Source organism: Canis lupus, chromosome 11 (assembly GCF_011100685.1).
Source record: "Canis lupus familiaris isolate Mischka breed German Shepherd chromosome 11, alternate assembly UU_Cfam_GSD_1.0, whole genome shotgun sequence".
NCBI lineage: Eukaryota > Metazoa > Chordata > Mammalia > Carnivora > Canidae > Canis > Canis lupus.
Genome location: NC_049232.1, coordinates 30,793,928 through 30,813,106, shown reverse-complemented (window position 1 = coordinate 30,813,106; position 19,179 = coordinate 30,793,928). Strand labels below are relative to the sequence as shown.

Genomic DNA, 19,179 nt, shown 5'->3' with positions numbered 1-19,179 from the left:
AACTCTTAAACTTTTCACCTGTTCCTATGTATGGGATTAAAAAGTTTTTCAGGAATGCATTCGTATTAGGTGAACCATGAACTCTTGGCAACATTATGCTTTCTGTCTGCAATAAAGTATTGTCATGATTTTAAAAGTGCTGGGTAGTAACTGTCATTTAGATTTCTTTGAATCCTTTGGAGCTGGTGCCAAACTTAGTGTACCCAGGCACCCTCGGTCTTCCTTTTCTCAAATCCTCCTCAGCAGTGTTGTCCTCATTTCTCTGTATTTCACCTTCTGTGAAGAGCACCAACTCTGTCAAGTTCTTCCTCAATACTAAAGTATTAGTAGTTCTGCCAGGAACTATAACTCCTGTTATAGTCCCTAAAGGTAATTGCACCTTAATACGGATGTCAGCATCGGGCAGCAGGTAAAAGTGTTGAGGGTGGAATTCTACACCAGAACAAGAATAGTAGCATTCTTGATACTCAGGAAATAGTCTAAATAATAGGTTCCTCCTCAACAGCTCTACTGGGCTACTTTTAACTAAGTTGGCAATCTGTGGTGTAGTATATTACATTTAATATAGTAGCATATTACATTTAATATACTAATCTACTTTCAGGATTAATCTCTGAGTCTTTAATGTCTCCATCCTCTTTATGCTGACTCCTCGGAATACAGATTAGGGCAGAAATGGAATCAACTTTAAAGTACACATAGAGAAATGACCCCAGTGGCAGCTGAACAGGTGAAAAGGGGGTTAAGTTTGCTCTTATCTTTTATATGCCTACAGGGCCTTATTTGCTGGTGTTTAAATCTCTGGGAAAAAGCAGTTGGAAGTTTAAGTATTTTGCTACCTCTGCTGCTGTGTTCCCACCGGGGCAGTGCCCTATTTCTTACCATTATTCATTGTCGTTCTGCTTCTAAATAGCAATACTTCTGAGGACGATTGTGTAGTACTGCAGATGCTGCTTTACTTGAGCTAGGATGACATTCCAGAAATGCTGTCACTGAAGATGTGCTTCTAAGAAGGATGTTATTTTGCCATGAGTGGATGAGATCATACATTATATTTAGGATTCATAGGAAAGGAAACTGCTAATGGATTATAGACTGGATCTAAACTTTATATTTTATTTAAGTTACATTAGCTTTGAGAAACAACAACATTTCTTTTTCCTAGATGATGTATTTTTTTTAAAAATGCTTAATCATTTCATGCATTTGATCATGCTCAGAAAGTATAGTGCTTTACAAAATTAAACCAATCCGTGGTATTGTTGTATAGGTGATACCCAGATGCTAAGATATTTTAAAAGCTATGTTTCTTCTTCATATTGAATCTTTTAGTGAATCCTGTAAAGCCTCAAATGTGACAATACAATTGGGAATGCTTTTGTTCCTTCCCCAGCCCTCAGTTTTAGACAGCATCAAATAATGTGCTTGAAATAATTGCTCCAAAATATAATATGCTTATTTTTATAGACCTATTTTTAATCTTAGGTTCCTAAAAAAAAGAGTGTTGATCTATTGAGAAAAAAAATTTATAGCTAAGAACTAGAAAACTTTTTCTTTTTTTCTTTTTTTGAAATGGTCCTTCCCCTCCCCGCTAAAGATTGACTACAGTGAATGGGTTATGTTTATTTTTCTTAGGTAAGCTCTGTCCCCAATGTGGGGCTTGAACTCATGACCCCAAGATCAAGAGTTACTTACTCTACTAAGGTGCCCATAGAAATCTGTTTCTTTTAAGACTGACTTTTCTAGGGAACTTGGAAAGTTGGCAGAGTAGGAGGACTCTAAGCTCACCCCTTCTCCTGTTTACAACTAGATTTCATCTGCATACAAGTTAATAAACCAGAAAGCAGTCTGAAGACTGGCAGAACAAGCTCCATAACTGCAGAAGGAGAAGAAAGTGCATTTGAAAGGTTAGGAAGGTCAGAAAGGCAGTGAGAGTCTGCTGGAAGGAGGAAGGGAGCAACGTGAATGGAGAGGGCAGAGAAAGAAGCCATGATTCTAGGGATTTCAATCAGGAAAGAATAATTCTCATAACACTTGGCTTTAAAAACCAGATAGGCTGAATTCCATGAGTTTTTTTTTTTTTTAAGATTTTATTCATTCATGAGAGACACACACAGAGAGAGGGGCAGAGACACAGGCAGAGGGAGAAGCAGGCTCCATGCAGGGAGCTTGATGTGGGACTCAACCCCGGGACTCCAGGATCACGCCCTGGACCAAAGGCAGGCTCCAAACCGCTGCGCCACCCAGGGATCTGCAATTCCATGAGTGTTTAAAGCCAGTGGGGTTTGAAGCCCAGAGCTTTAAAGTCAGCTGACTCAGCAGTGGGCAAGCCCAAGGGCAAGGGATAGCTGGGTCATAGTCCTTAAAGAGAGTAGAAGACAGAAAAGTGAGACCCTTAATACAGAGATAAGGAATAACATAGCAGAGATAAAGGGCTCAATAAATAAAATGAAGAATACTCTTGATGGAATGAACAGTAGGCTGGAAGAAGCAGAGGAATGAATTAGTGACCTAGAATACAGAATTATGGAAAGTAATCAAGCTGAACAGAAGAGAGAGAGAGAGAGAAAAAAAAAGCAAAATGAGAATAGATTTAGGGAGCTCAAACAATAAGATAGGCATCGAGCATAATGACCTTTGTGTTAAGGAGTCCCAGGAGAAGAGAGAGAAAAGGGGACAGAAAATTTATCTAAAGAAAGAATAGCTGAAAACGTCCCTAATTTGGGGAAGGAAACACCTATTCAGATCCAGGACATACAAAGAACGTCTATCAAAATTAACAAAAGCAGGCCAACACCAAGACATATTGTAATTAAACTGGGAAAATAATATTGATAAAGAAAAAAAATCTTAAAATCAGCAAGACAAAAGAAATCCATAAATGCCAAGGGAAAACTCATAAGGTTATAGGGGATTTTTCAACAGAAATTCTGCAGGCCAGGAGAAAGTGGAATGATATATTCAAGGTGCTGAATGGGAAAAATCTGCAGCCAAGAATACTCTACCTAGCAAGGCTGTCATTCAGAATAGGAGAGATAAAGAGTTTCCCAGATAAACAAAAACTAAAGGATTTCATGACCACTAACTCAGCCCTGCAAGAAAAACAAACAAAACCTAAAACCAGCCAAAGGAAGAAAATAATAAAGATTAGAACAGAAATAAATGATATAGAAACTACAAAAAAGCAATAGAACACATTAATGAAACCAGGAACTGGCTCTTTGAAAAAATCAATAAAATTTATAAACCTCTAGTCAGAGCCATCAAGGAAATAATAAAAGAAAGGATTCAAAAAAGTAAAACCATAAATAGAGATGAAAAATAACAATCAACACCACAGAAATACAAAAAATTATATGAGAATATTTTGAAAAACTGTATGCCAACAAATAGGACAACCTAGAAGAAATGGATTAATTCCTAGAAACACATAAACTACCAAAACTGAAACAGGAAGAAATAGGAAATTTGAACAGACCAATAACAAGCAAAGAAATTGAATCAGCAATAAAAAAAAAACTCCAACAAACGAAAATCCAGGACCAGATGGCTTCACAAGCAAATCCTATCAAAAATTTAAAGAAGAGTCAACACCAATTCTTCTCAAACTATTCCAAAAAAATAGAAAAGGAGAGGAAACTTGGCAAATTCACTCTATGAGGCCAGTATTATCCTGATACCAAAACTGGATAAAAACACCACTAAAAAAGAGAAATACTGGCTGAGATCCCTGATGAACATATATGCAAAAATCCTCAATAATGGCAAACTGAATTCAACAATATATTTAAAAAAAAAATCATTCACCACAATCAAGAGGGATTTGTTCCTGGGTTGTGACAGTTGTTCTATATCTGCAAAGCAATCAGCATGGTACATCACATCAATAAGAGAAAGGATAAGAATCATATGATTATTTCAATAGATGCAGAAAAAGCATTTGACAAAGAAGAACATCTATTCATGATAAAAGCCCTCAACCAAGTAGGTTTTAAGGGAACACATCTCAACATAATAAAGGCCATATTTGAAAAATCCACAGCTAGTATCAGCTTCAATGGAAGAAAAAAAAAAAAAAACTAAGAGCTCTTCCCCTAAAGTCAGTAACAAGACAAGAATATCTGCTCTCACCACTTTTATTCAACATAGCACCAGAAGTCCTAGCCACAGCAATCAGAAAACAAAAGAAAACAAAAGACATCCAGGTCAGTAAAAAAACAGTAAAACTTTCACTATTTTGCAGATGACAGGGTACTATATATAGAAAACCCAAAAGACTCTGTGAAAACACTGCTGAAACTGAAGAATAAATTTAGTAAATTCATAGGACACACAATCAATGTGCAGAAATCTGTTGCATTTCTCTACACCAATAATGAAACAGCAGAAGCAGAAATTCAGAAAACAATTCCATTTACAATGCACCAGAAAATAATAAGATACCTAGGAATAAATCTTGCTGAAGAGGTGAAAGACCTGTATTCTGAAAACTATAAAACAGTATTCAAAAAAATAGATGACAGAAGAAATAGAAAGAAATTCCACGCTCATGGAATGGAAAAACAAATATTGTTAAAATGTCTATACTCCCCAAAGGGGTTTACACATTATTTTAATTTTTTTACAATCTATACATTTAATGCAATCTGCATCAAAATACCAACAGCATTTTTCACAGAGCTAGAACAAATAATTCTAAAATTTCTATGGAACCACAAAAGACTGGATAGCCAAAGCAATCTTGAAAAATAAAAAGCAAAGCTGGGGGAAACACGTTCTGGATTTCAAGTTATATTACAAAGCTATAATAATCAAAACAGTGTGGTACTGGCACAAAAATAGGCACATAGATCAACGGAACACAATAGAAAAACGAGAAATAAATCCACAACTATATGGCTAGTTCATCTTCAACCAAGCAGGAAAGAGTATCCAATGGGAAAGGACAGTCTCTTCAACAAATGGTGCTGAAAAACTGGACAGTAACATGCAAAAGAATGACACTGGGCGATTTATTATTTCTTACACCACACTCAAAAATAAATTCAAAATGTATAAAAAACTTAAATGTGAGACTTGAAACCATAACAATCCTAGAAGAGAACACAGGCAGTAATCTCTTCGATATCAGCCATAGCACCTTTTTTCTAGATATTTCTCCCAAAGTAAGGGAAGCAAAAGCAAAAACAGACTACTGGGACTACACCAAAATAATAAGCTTCTGCACAGCAAAGGAAACAACCAATAAACTAAATGAAATCTACTGAATGGCAGAAGATATTTGTAAATGACATATCTGATTCAGGGTACGAGTATTCAAAAAAATATAAAGAAGTGATACAACTCAATACTTCCCTCCCAAAAACAAATAAATCAATTAAACCTGGGCAGAAGACATCCAGATGGATGGCTAACAGACACATGAAAGGGTGTTCATCATCATCATTTACCATCAGGGAAATGCATATCAAAACTACAGTGAGTATCACCTCATACCTATCAGAATGGCTAAAATCATCAACACAAGAAACAACAGGTGTTGACAAGGATGTGGAGAAAGGGGAACCCTCTTGAACTGTTTGTGGGAATACAAACTGAAAACAGTATGGAGGTTCCTCAGAAACTCAAAAATAGAACTAACCTATGATCAAGCAATCACACTACTGGATTTTTACCCAAGGAATACAAAAGAACACAAAAACACCAATTCGAAGAGCTACATGCACCCTCATGTTTATAACCACATTACTTACAATCACCAAGATATGGAAGCAGAACAAGTATCTAACAGTTGATGAATGGATAAAAAAGATGTAATTTTATATAAAATCTCTCTATACATATGATATTATTCAGCCAAAGAATAATGGGATATTGCCATTTGCAACAATATTTATGGAGCTAGCAAGTATGGTGCTAATAAAACAAAATAAATCAGAGAAAGACAAATACTATATGATTTCACTCATATGTGGAATTTGAGAAACAAAGCAAAGAGGGAAAAAAGAGAGAAAAAGAGAGAAACTAAACTGATGGTTACCAGAGGGGAGGTGAGGTGGGGTAAATGGGTGATGGAGATTAAGGAGTGCACTTGTGATGAGCACCAAGTGATGTATGGAGGTGTTGAATCACTTTGAAACTATATAACACTGCATGTTAACTAACTGGAATTAGACACTTAAAAAAAAAGAAGACTGACTTCACTAGAATTCAAATCCATTGAATTTCACATTTCTATTTTATTTCTAGTACAAAGTTAAAATTTAAACTGTCCAATGATAGTCTGTCTTTCGCATAATTTCAAATTGTCTCAAGATACAACTATGTATTTCTCAAACTACAATTTTTGGTTTCTGGACATGAAAAAACAAAGTATTGTTTACAACAGTTACTTTAAAAACTACTTTCTTTCAATAGTGACATAATGTGTTCTTGCAATTTGTTTAAATATATTATATATATATATATATCATGCATTTTTTAGGGAAATTTATGTTTTTTGAATCCTTATTTTTCAAAAGCATGAAAATGCATTTACATTAAATAAATGAAAAACATTTTTAAATTTATCATTCCCATCAAAAAAACAAATAGAAATTGTAAAAGAAAAACAATCTCACCCATATTACAGTAAATTTGGTTAGCAAGAAGGTGGAGTTTTACAGTAATAGCTTTTAAGCAGATTATCTAATTTTAAAATAGTGCATATTGCACTTTGTGTGAAACCGAGATGCAAGAATACATTTCAATTTGTTTAAATGGCTTTAACAGTGAGGTGTACCAGTGCTCAATTTAATTTTGCATTTACATTTTTGCTAAATTCTTTCATTTTTTTTCATTATCTCATTTTTTTTAAATCACATTTTTGAAAGAACCTTTCTTTGCTAGGGAAGAAAATACTTAAGCCATCTTTGCCACTGATTCAGAAAGAAGTAAACTGTATCAGCCCCATAAATAAGCCTGCAGAAACCAATTTGTAGCCTCTGGTTGCTAAAGACCCTGCTGCTGGATCTCCCAACAGCTTGGGCAGTCTGCTAAATTGAGAGGATCAGTAATTTTTATTTGGGAAAAACAAGGGCAGGTCAGCAGTGCTTGCAACCCACATTCAGGGTAGTGGCAATTAGGTTGTAGTGATTTGGATGCCTGTTTGATTGGAATTCTCAGTGTGTGGTTTGGGTAGAAGCACATCTGCTCTTAGGACTCCCTATTAGATGTATCTAATGTGTTTTGACCAATTGTTGAAAGTGCTAGATGGCTTTTTATTCAAAGCTACATTCAGAATGTAAAAACTGTGTGAGTGCTCTTAATTCAAAGGCATCAGACTTGCAACAAAATAGGGATACTTTTGAGTTCTTGGGTCAGAAACTTTTCATCAGTGCATGCGTTTTTATTGATCATTTGAACCAAAAATGCTTGTTCATCTCACTTCTTTCTCTAGTTTGAGCTTATTTTTCCAGATAGAGTTTTTCCAAACATTGAGGTTGCTGCTTTCACTTTTTCTGCTTCAAATTTATATTCACTTTGAAACAAACCCATTCATTCCTGAAAACAATGTGTGTACTTCTGTGATTCTGAATTTGTACACTTCAACTAAAGATAATTTAAAAGAGTATCATTAAAGCTTCTGGTTGTTTTCCTTCAAAATTAAAATAATCCAAATTGTGAAGTTCAAATTTTAAATCACAATTGTCTCATACTCTTTGTTCTCCAACAGACATAATATTGCTTTTTTGATTATTCAGATTTTGTCCTCTGCATTAATTCACATGATGATACCAAGGCAGTTTTATACAATTTGAGAAATCTACCCAAATTGCAATGCCAAGCAGAAAAAGATCTTAAAATTCATGTAGTGAAATGTTCCCCACCTCACACTTTATTTTTTCCCCAGATAAGAAAACTGAAAGCCCTTGAAATTTAGTGACTTTCTTTGGACACAGATAGAAATGACATTTTATTTTTTTAAAGATTTTATTTATTTATTTACTCATGAGAAACAGAGAAAGAGGCAGGACATAGGCAGAGGGAGAAGCAGGGTCCATACAGGGAGCCTGAGGCGGAATTGATCTCGGGTCCCCAGGATCAGGCCCAGAGCTGAGGGCGGCGCTAAACCACTGAGCCACCCAGGCTGCCCTAGAAATGACATTTTAATGAAGAGTTTTAGTTCATGTATTTTTTATGTGAGGAAAGATTCTTCTAGGTGGAAATTGAAATAGAATGTTCCTGAATTCACGAGAGTAATCCAGCTTACTTCTGCAACTCTTCCCAAGTTTTCTATTTCATTTCTGTATAAACATATTCAGATGCTAAAGACTTGTAAATTTTACATTTTGGTAGCTAAAACTCATATGGACCCTTCTTTCTCATAGGTTTACTTTGCCATACCATGAAAATAATTGGCTATGGGGACATGGACAATTTGCATGCCTTGCATTTTACATGAGAGAAAAGTCATAGTCTTTGCATTTATTGTATGTGATGCAAAAGAGAGCTTTAAATTGTCAACATATAAATAGAAGGGTGACTTTTATTCATAATTTTTATAGATTTTCAATTTGTAATTATTAATCTCATTTTTGATGGTTAGAAATTTTATTTCTTATATTAGGAGACCAAGTTATGGAGGTGGGAAGAGTTTTGCCCCCATGAAATCTATGCATATGTCTTAAACTGTTGAAAATCACAGTGGTAATTTAGATCATCTTTTTTCATAGTCACACTTTTTTTTTTCTAGTTATCTAGACTGATCTTAAATAATAGTAGAACAAAGAGTTGGGAGTCAGGATGCCTGGGTTGCTCAGTGGTTGAGAATCTGCTTTTGGCTCAGGGTGTGATCCTGGAGTTCTGGGATCGAGTCCCACATAAGATTCCTTGTATGAAGCCTGCTTCTCCCTTGGACTGTGTCTCTACCTCTCTTCTCTATGTCTGTCATGAATAAATAAATAAAATCTTTAAAAAAAAAGTGTTGGGAGGCAAGATCAGAAATTAAAGTTTATCATCAGAGTAAGAGCTGATATAAAGAGCCATAATTATTAAAACAATCTAGATGAGAAGTGAAGATCTAAATTAAAATCAGAGCCATAGGAATGGAGAAGAGGAAAGAGATGAGATAAGTATATTTTACCCATAATCAGTAAACTGAGAGAAGACAGTTGTTTCTGGTGAATAAAAGTAAAATCTCAATGGTTTCCAGTCTGACTTCTGCAAGTGGGCATGTATCTTTAAAGGTGTAATGGTTAAGTGTGTAGACAGTCTGTTCAGATTCTAGCTCGGTTTTTATCAGTTGCGTGTATTGATGTGAGTAGCTTTACTTCTTTGTGTATCAGTCTCATTTTCAAAATGATGATATTAATATTTTTCTTATGTGTTTGTAGAGTACCTAAATAAGGTGTTACAAGTGTCAGACTTAGAATAAATGTTATCTATTGTTATTATTCACTGAGATAGAGAATGCAGGAGCAGATGAAAGAAAGGTGATTGAAAATTTTACACATTGAATTTGGAATCTCTTTGTCACATTTGTATATAAATTTAAATTTGATACATGTTTGGAGGCTATACATTTGGATTTATCAGTAATAGGCTATTTTTGAAACATGGCTTTGTATGAAGTCATTGTAAGAGATAGTATAAAATAAGAAATGCAAAGTGTAGAAGGTGAAATATTGAGGAAACATGATAGAACACATAATGAAGAAGGAATAATCAGAGTGATCGGAAGAAAGCTAGAGGAAAACAATGTCATTCAGGAGAGAAATTTTAAGATGGTAATGGTAATAGTAGTGGCAGAACCAAATGTTAAATGTTAAATAACAGGTAGGCTCAGTGCGTGGCTCAGTGGTTGGGCATCTGCCTTTGGCTCGGTGTGATCCCGGGATTCTGGAATCAAGTGCCCTGTCGGGCTTCCTGCATGAAGCCTGCTTCTCCCTCTGCCTGTGTCTCTGCCTCTCTCTCTCTCTCTCTCTCCCCCTGTGTCTCTCATAAATAAATAAATAAAATATTTTTAAAGAACACAGGTAAAATAACTGAAATTTAAATCTGTATTAGAATTTTCAACTTCAGATATAGCAGTCAGTGCCAGGAATATCTAAGTAAATGTTTAATGTATGAAGAGAACATTTTTTTTCTTCTCCTTTTTAAAAATTATTTATTTATTTATTTTATTTTTAAATATTTTATGTATTTATTATTCATGAGAGACAGACAGAGAGAGAGAGAGAGAGAGAGGCAGAGACGCAGGCAGAGAAGCAGGCTCCATGCAGGGAGCCCCAAGTGGGACTCGATCCTGGGTCTTCAGGATCACACCCCGGGTGGAAAGCGGCACTAAACCGCTGAGCCATCCGGAATGCCCACCTTTTTTTTTTTTTTTAATTTAAATTCAGTTTGCCAACATATAGTATAACACCCAGTGCTCATCACATCAAGTGCCCTCCTTGGTGCCTTTCACCCAGTCACCCCATCCTCCCACCTTCCTTCTCTGAAGAGAACATTTGGAAGTAGAGTTAGTAAAGGTAAACCATTTGTTTTGCGAGGGCACAACAGAGAAGAGAATGGAGAAGAGTTATAGTTATATAGGGTATGAAGTTTACAAGTGTTTCATTTGTTTGCTTTCTTTTTCTTTTGAGATATTGGAGCAGTCTTTAGAGTCCTTTTCAGTGTAATTATTTTTTAGCTACTACAGTTGCAGTTTAACAAAACAAAACATCTTTTTTAAACAAATTATCTTTCTGTATGTAAGATAATTAGCACACTTTCCAACACAGCAAAAATTGTTGCTCTTTCAAATATTATTAGTCTATTCCCATGGGAAACTTATCTTAATTAAATTATCTACTAATTATAAAGTAAATATATCAATTTCCTATTTCAAAAAATTTGTATGGTTCATGGAATCCTGGTCACATTTCTTAAACATACATAACTATCTTCTGCTGCTATTCGATATCTATATGGTTGACTCATTTTACAATGGGGTATCATCTGCTGTGATGCCTAAATGGTGATAACATTGGTGTTCAGCAAAGAAATGAGCCTTAGAACTGTTAGCTACACCTGTCAGTCAGAAACATCAGTGAGTTAGGCATGGTGATAACATTGCAGTTATCATCTTGCTATCAATCAGATACCATTTGGGACTCACAGCGTCAAGGAAAGTGATGCACATTTGTCTTAGAAAGCAGAGATGTCACTAATATGTACACTGCTGGCCCTATCCTCCTCTGGTTCTTATCAAAAGAATTAGTAAATTATCATGTTTTTAAAATATCTATTTCTGGATATTTTTGGAAGATACGCAATGTGAGTAGCAGTGGGTGTGCTGCCAGCTGCCATTTACGAATATCTAACAGTGTAGTTTATTTTAGATTACATGCTAGCAAGAATCTGAAATGATCACTCTGTCTCAAAAAAGTAAATACATCTTTTAAAAGGGGGGAGGTACCTGGGTGGCACAGTCTGATAATTGTCCAGCTCTTGGTTTCGGCTTGGGTAGTGATCTAAGGATCGTGATATCAAGCCCCGAGTCCACCTCCATGCTCACTGGGGAATCTGCTTATGTGTCTCTCTCCTTCTCCCTCTGCTCCTTGCCCCCCCCTCTCTCTCTCTCTCTCAAATAAATAAATAAATAAGTCTAAAAAAAATAATCTGAAATTATCATTGGTAAAGCATATTCCACCCCACAATTTAGGTGGGCATGCATCTCCTCTTACCTTTTAAATACAGACAAATGAAGATCTAGGCTTTCTGATTCTTGGGCAAAGCTCTACAGTTAATTGTCAGAAGTATGTCATCATGCTGCTATAAACTCACTAATCCTTTTCCAACCCAAATTTTTGGACAAAGTACATTATTCTTAATAAAGAAAGCATTAATCAGGCATTTTGTTTGTAAGAATTTCAGATTGTCAGTGTTAGGAGAAAGAAGGTCTAGAATGGAAGAAAAGGATAGTTGTGCTAGTCTAGTGATTTTGAGAATGCAGGAAGGCCAGGTAACGAGGGTTTTGGTGAGAGGGTGTATGAAGACATTGACCTGAGGCCAACCTGGAAGGGTAGGAGGAAAAAGGGAGGATACTGAGCTACACTTGGAGGACTCAGGCACGGGGTCTTATAGTGAGACTGAAGAAATGATTTAGAGGGAGGAGTAGAGGCTGAATAATACTGAGTATTATATTAGAAAGAATTTCACTGAGATATAGAGCTGTTTTTAGCTTTTCCTGTGGATGAGGCCAGTTGCTTTCTTGATTATATTTTACAGTCTTTTATGGAAACATTATATTTGTCTTTTCATTACACATATATTTTATTAAGCAATGTATCTTTCATTTCTGTTCACAGAATTATTACTAGAGACTAAAGAACCTTCAAAAGAAGTGCACATATTTTTTATTATTGTGTACCTTTATAACCCTCAGAAATTCCCTCATCTCTATAATTTATTTCATAGAAGGCTTACTTTATATATTTTCCCCTTTCACAATATTATGGGTCTCCTTAACTATTGGTGTACATAACAATTTTTAAAAGATTTTTTAAGAAATTTTATTTGAGAGAGAAAGAGAGGAAAGGAAGAGAAGCCCAAGTAGACCCCCTTCTGAGTGTGCAGCCTGACCCGGGGCTCAGTCTCATGACATGAGATTATGACCTGAGCTGAGATGGAGAGTCAGATGCCTAAATGACTGAGCCACACAGGCACCTCTGTTTATAACATATTTTAAAATCATCCTTAGTGTTCTAAGATTTAAAATTAGTGACCATCAGATAGGATTTAATTTGTAACACTGATGCTCACAGAATTTTTTTAAAAAAATGATTAGTGCACACAAGGAATAGTTCGTGAGCTTCTAAATTTATAATGGCAGATCTTATGTAAATTATGGCTTAAACACAAATGGCATATTTTTGAACAACATACTTGATTTTGTGTGTGTGTGAGAGAGAGAGTCTGTTATTCACTTTTTCTGTGAAAAGTAAAAGCCAATATGAAGTGTAAGAAAATGATGACAATGGTACACAAAAGAAATACAACAAAAAGAAACAACATGAAACCTGGTTTCAAAGGACAAAGGAAAAAACCCAAGCTCTTCTAAGAACAACTTGAGTAACATTGGACAGTGATTCAACATGCTTGAGACCCATTTTTCCTTATCTTTAAACAGGAGGATTCTGTCAAAGATATCTACCTCACAGTTAAGTGCATACTATAAATCTCAGGAAAATGTTTTTTATAAGACATAATAACTTGTTAATCAGCTTCTAGAAAGAAAGAGTAAGAGTATCTTCATGCATAATTTTGAACACTACCATTATTAAATATTACTTTATTCTATGAAATGTGCATGCTTTAGGGAAAAGGACTCCTTTAGGGAAATGTGAAATTTGTAGCACTAAAAGCTCAAAATTATACTCAGCTCTTACATATGCTGTATTTGTTAATGGTAATATAAAAATGCTTAAGTTGTTCAAGAACAGAGAGGTAAAAGTACAGATCAAATTTAAAAGCTATTTTAAATCTTACTTTAAATTGCACAGTTTAAATTATAATATAAAAGACGTTTGATAATGTTGAGTGCCCATGAAATATCTAAGAAAGTTTATTTTTTCTAAACTTTTAAATACATTTCTATATCAAGATTAAAGTTCTATAACTTTTTGACTCATTTACCTGAAAACATTGATTCTAAGACTCCCCGGGGTATGGGGGGAGGGGTGTGAAAAGTAGATGCTTTAGGAATTGCTACTGGCTTTTTAAAAATGTCAGCTTCACATTTTGACACTGAACTATCTCATTCCTTCCTTCTGGCATTCTCTTCTCATTTATCTAGCATTTGTGACTTGTAGACAAGGTAGCATATTATTGAAGTTAATATGAAAGGCTCTGAGTCACTGCTTGCATTTAAATCCCATCTTTACCATTTACTGACTAGCAGGCTTTGGGGAAGTAACTCAATATTTTTCTGTTTCAGGTTCCTCATCTGAAAAGAAGGGAAATTAACAGTAGTTTCTCCCTTATTAGTTTGTATTTACATATGAAAAGAAATTATCAACATAATATATATACACACACATATATACGTATAGATGAGGCACACATCTGGCACATAACAACTCAATGTTATTTTGATTAGGTTTTTTAGATCCTAAATTCTTTGAAAGTTTAGCAGAAGGTTATAGCAATACCTTGTAAGATTTTAACATTATCCACTAAAGGCATGTAGAAAATAAAATAATTCTGATATTGTTTCTTTAGTCCTGAGCAAGAAGTGTTTGTCAAACAAGACAGACTAGCAGTTCCTCTCTTCAAAACCTAAAGTCATTTCTTGATCTCTCAATGGAATTTTTGAGATTAACCACTTCAGATATAGTGCATGTAGAAAGACTCACCAATTACTAAGTAATGAAAACATATATATTTTTTTTCCATGCTGAGTGGTTAGGATTCTACTAGAATCTGACTTTCTGAATACACACAGAAATGTAGAGCATGATTTCTGTTCTAATAAACTAAACACTTAGGTGAGGAAAGAAGGCATGTATGTGAAAAATATATGATGGAATATGTATTAGTATTGGAACAAGCCTCTGAATGCAAAAAAATTAAGCCTCCATTGATGAGGTGAGTTTAGAGTGGTTTGGAAAGAATGAATAATGTTTGAATAGGTAGTAAGGGGACATTCTAGGAAGAGACGCTTCAGTGTGTGTAGGAGGGGACATTTGGATCAGATGTGAGAAATCATGATGAACTCTAAATGCCCACTTCTCTGTGGTCAGTAAATGGCAGAAATTTTGCAGATTTCTCTTTAGATCTCAGTAGCAAATTACCACATAATCATTAAACAGCTGATGGAACCACCTGATCTTTGTTACCGAATTCAATTTTATGTTGTTAAATATGTGATATTAGGTGAAATATTAACTATATATGACTTTTCTTTGAGCTTCACTTATCTGGTCAATATTCAGCTATGGACTTGCATATTTTCTATCCTGATATATTAAAGGGTTTTTATGTACATTATAGTTTATTATAGTTATGGCCTCAAATATTTTGTTTAGTGCTGTGCTGTTAATTTGAAGTTGTTAACTGTTCTAGAGTCCAACAGGCACTTGGATGTGGGACAAGAGTTCTATAGCTTATAAGTATAATTTGATAGATGGTGTTTTCTGAATCTATGAGAATACATATCTGAATAACAAGTAACATAACAGAAAAAAGTTGTGAGTGGCTCATTTTCTTATGCAACATAAAAAAGAAAAAACAGATTTAAAGACCATATAAAAATTGAAAAAATTATGTTTTAATAAGGTAAATTGTCATTTCAAGGAAAGAAAATGGGTTTGTGGTTAATCAAATTAATATCCTATAGCCTGATTATTATATCATCAGAGAAAAACTTAGGAATTATATCCATTCTTTAAATGTAATGGGTTACAATACTTTATACCAAGGATACCCTTTTGATGGTATTATTTCTTAGCATTAATTAGTCAGTTTCATTAATCTATAAGGTGTCTATTATTGCTTTCCATTTTTTATCTCATCAGCTGACTTAGATTTATCTCGCCAGCATCAAATAGTTACCAAAAATGTGAATTCCCTTCCCTTTTTCTTTTCCTTTTAGGGAAGTCCTGAGGGGTTTGACACTTTTCATCCTCCAGCCATTAATCATCTTGTAGGGAAAGGCTGTATATTGGTAAGTCTCACTCATTCTTATTGCTCTTTTTACAAGACTTGATTGTAATACAGAACAAGGATGACTAAAGACATATTAACATCTTTGCTTAGCTAAATAGAGACTTTTTTTTTTCAAATAAAATTTGTTACATCAGGATTTTGTTTTGTTTTTAATTAATCTTCTAATAGGAGTACTATCAAAACCTATAGTTGTAAATTAAAATTACGTAGAGAATGGAAACTAGTAATTTTTTCAAGTTCTAAAATGGTGGTGGTGGTATTACTTATAGATAATCTTTATTATTTTAATCTTATTTTTACAATTTATTTATTCATTTGAGAGAGAGAGAGAGAACGCACAAGTGAGGTGGGGGGCAGAGGGAGAGGAAGAAGCAGACTTCCTACTGAGCAAGGAGCCCAACACTGGCTCTATCCCAGGACCTGAGATCATGAGCTGAACCAAAGACAGATGCTTACCCACCTAAGTGACTTAGCCACCCAGGTGCCCCTATGGATAATTTTTAAAGGTATTTTATTAGTTGACATCATGGTCCACAAGCAATAGTTGAATGAGCATCCATGAATAAGTCTGAGGCTGTAACCCAATAAAATGTAATAAATTCTAAAAAAAAAAAAAAAGCAAATAAATTCTATCAATTTTGGTAATATATAATAGTTATTTTGCATGTTGAAATGCAATTTTAAAGTTAAATAGTTCTTATGTTGTTTATGCCATAAAACCAAATACATGTCTTTTTACTTCAATTTATTATTATTTTTTGTATCTACAAGTGGTATTAATGTGTCCAGTTTCATGTTTCTAAACAACCCTCCCTTCAACTATCCAACTAACCTTTTTCTTTCTCTGTCTTACACATACACACACACACTCCTTAAAACATCATAATTTATTTTATATGTTATACTCAGGTTTGAATTTATGTGTTACATTTAGATCACAGTTAATTAATTTGAACTTTTTCAATTCTTTTAACCTACTGTTTTTGAACTATTTCTCATGCCCTCACATGCTTTGGAGCTATGATCTTCAAATATTTTTGATGGAAAAATCCATCAGTTAATGTTAAATATATGCTCAAATCTATGCACATTATTTATAAACTATGTAAATTTATCACTATTATTATAGATGGACAAATAATAGTAAAAATATGAAATGCTCATAAAAGAAATTTTAAAAGATAGAGTGACAATGTATATATTCTCTCTCTGTATATAGCTTTTCTCTATAGGTATTCTAGTGGAACTTTGGGAACCCTTGTTCGAGAAATCCTCTGCTTTCTCCTATTTCCATATATCCCCAAAGTTGTATGGGTACTCAAAGACTAACAAACCTCATTTTAAGCATAGATTGGACAGCTATGTGATATACTGCAAGTCAGTGAGTGTGTTTATACATTTATACACACAAATGTGTGTATGCATGGGGATGATGTAGATAGGATTGGTTGGATCAAGAGTTTGAAGTGGCTTAGAGTCATATCCAGTGATCTTATCAATATTACTCTTCTGGAAAAAAAAATTTTTAAAAACATTACTCTTCTGGAAAGCTTAGGGACTGAAATAATTCAGACGGACTGTTATAGAGAATCAAACAGCCAAGTAAATAGCAAGGAACAATACCTTGTGTCATATGGAATACCTCCAAAGATATCTTGTCAAGTTGTTATTTTGGCAAAATTAGATTCACACCATTTATCATCACTGTATGATAGAATTCGTTAGTCATACATATCCTTGCCATTTTTTTTCTCAATAGGGTCCCCAGTGGTGAGCCACCAGATACTATACAATGAAATGGGGGAAATATTAAACGGTCAGAGTGAAATCATTTGACCCATATGGTTTCTGCCTGTGTAAACCAAAAACCCCATAGGAGTTGCTCTTCACAATGTACCATGTAACTTCCTTTGACTGTTGTGTATAAATCAAGAGCTCCCCATACCTATCCTTTATTTTTTTTCATACCTATCCTTTAGAATAGGACTTCATATTTAACTGATGTCAAGCCTTCACTCAAACCTGAAACAGGCAGGGAGGAGGTGAGCTATTCAGGGACAAAATCAGGATTTACAGACTAGCTAGCTTTCATTAAATCTTTAATATAAAAGCCTTCATAATTGCTGATTCCATTTATTTGAGCCCTCTTCTAATTTAAGAGCCTAACACTGCTGAACAGGTTTAAGGAATCCATTTAAATGCTCTGTTATCCAGGAATCAATTCTCTACGTCTTATCTTTGAAAATCTCATGTCAAATACCTTGCTGAGATACAGATGTATTGGGTCTACATCATTCCTTTAATGCACCGGTTTAGTAAACTCTCATTAAAAAAATAAATAAATAAAAGGAAAAAAGAGAAAGAAAGAAAGAAAGTAAGAAAGAAAGAAAGGAAGGAAGGAAGGAAGGAAGGAAGGAAGGACGGAGGAAGAAGAAAGACGAAAAGAAACGAAAAAAGAAAGAACCGAAAGAGAAAGAACACTCCCTCACGAAAGAACGACCGAAAGAAGAAGAAATAAGAAAAAACCCAGACGCCCGAAAACTCCCGACGCACTAAGAACGCCCTCCCTCCCTCCTCCCTACCTCCCCCCTCCCCCCCTCACCCTACCTCCCGCCCCACGCCCTCCCGCAAGCCCAAGAAAGAAAGAAAGAAAGAAAGAGAAAGAAAGAATATAAGGTTTATCTGACCCAACTCAGCAAATCTCAAATGACTTATCTATTTTGGCTTTCTTCATAGGACTCCCATCTGATAGATAATTCCTTTAAATTCAAGGATATTTGGGAGATCAAGTAATGCCTCTCCAAGTTATAGTACATGTAATCTAGCTTGTCTAAAAAATGAAAACAAACAAATTATTACCTGGCATTAGGTTCTCTATACTTAGGCTCTACTATTTCTTTATGACTTGATCTAGAGACAAAGAAAGCACAGCAGTTTTGCTACCTCATTTTGAATTGAATTTTTCCTGTTCTGTGTTCTGAGCAGTCAACCACTTCATAAAGGTGTCTGAATTGTTAGATGCTGAAAGAAAATGGGGGGGGGGGGATTAATTTGCTACCTACCCAGAGTGAATTTTAAAGCAACTTGGTACTCAAAATTCCTAGTAAAAAATCACAAATCACAGAATCCAAGTGTTAAGATGAAATATGGTGTGGGTCTAACAAAGTGGTTGATTTGTCTCTGAATAAACCATGTGCAGTGTTTATGACATAGGGACTCACTTCTCAGACTTCCAAGATTTTCTTATTTGGAATTTTTCTAATTGGGTAGACCTCCCATAGTGACTTCCTCTTTCCTTACCCATCACCAGGCCCTCATTAATTCTTTTCTTTGCTGTAAGTCTTTCCTTTTTCCAGATATGTCTTTTAAGAGTTAATATTCACTCAATAACTTATGTTTCCTCTTTTCAGTCCATAGCTTTCATGCTTGAACTCATCTACTCTTGTAGCATCAGAGATTATTTATATCTAGTGACACTCAAATCAATAT

The 19,179-nt window shown here is 34.7% G+C and overlaps 1 protein-coding gene across 13 annotated transcripts in view; it reads left to right on the top strand.

The window, feature by feature from the left end:
- PTPRD (protein tyrosine phosphatase receptor type D) overlaps window positions 1-19,179 on the top strand; it is a 2,163,408-nt gene that overhangs the window by 535,872 nt on the left and 1,608,357 nt on the right. For all 13 annotated transcript variants that reach the window (XM_038552342.1, XM_038552385.1, XM_038552349.1 and 10 more), the window contains one exon: window positions 15,617-15,688. The gene's annotated coding sequence lies outside the window, so the exon portion shown is untranslated. The remainder of the gene's footprint in view (window positions 1-15,616; window positions 15,689-19,179) is intronic.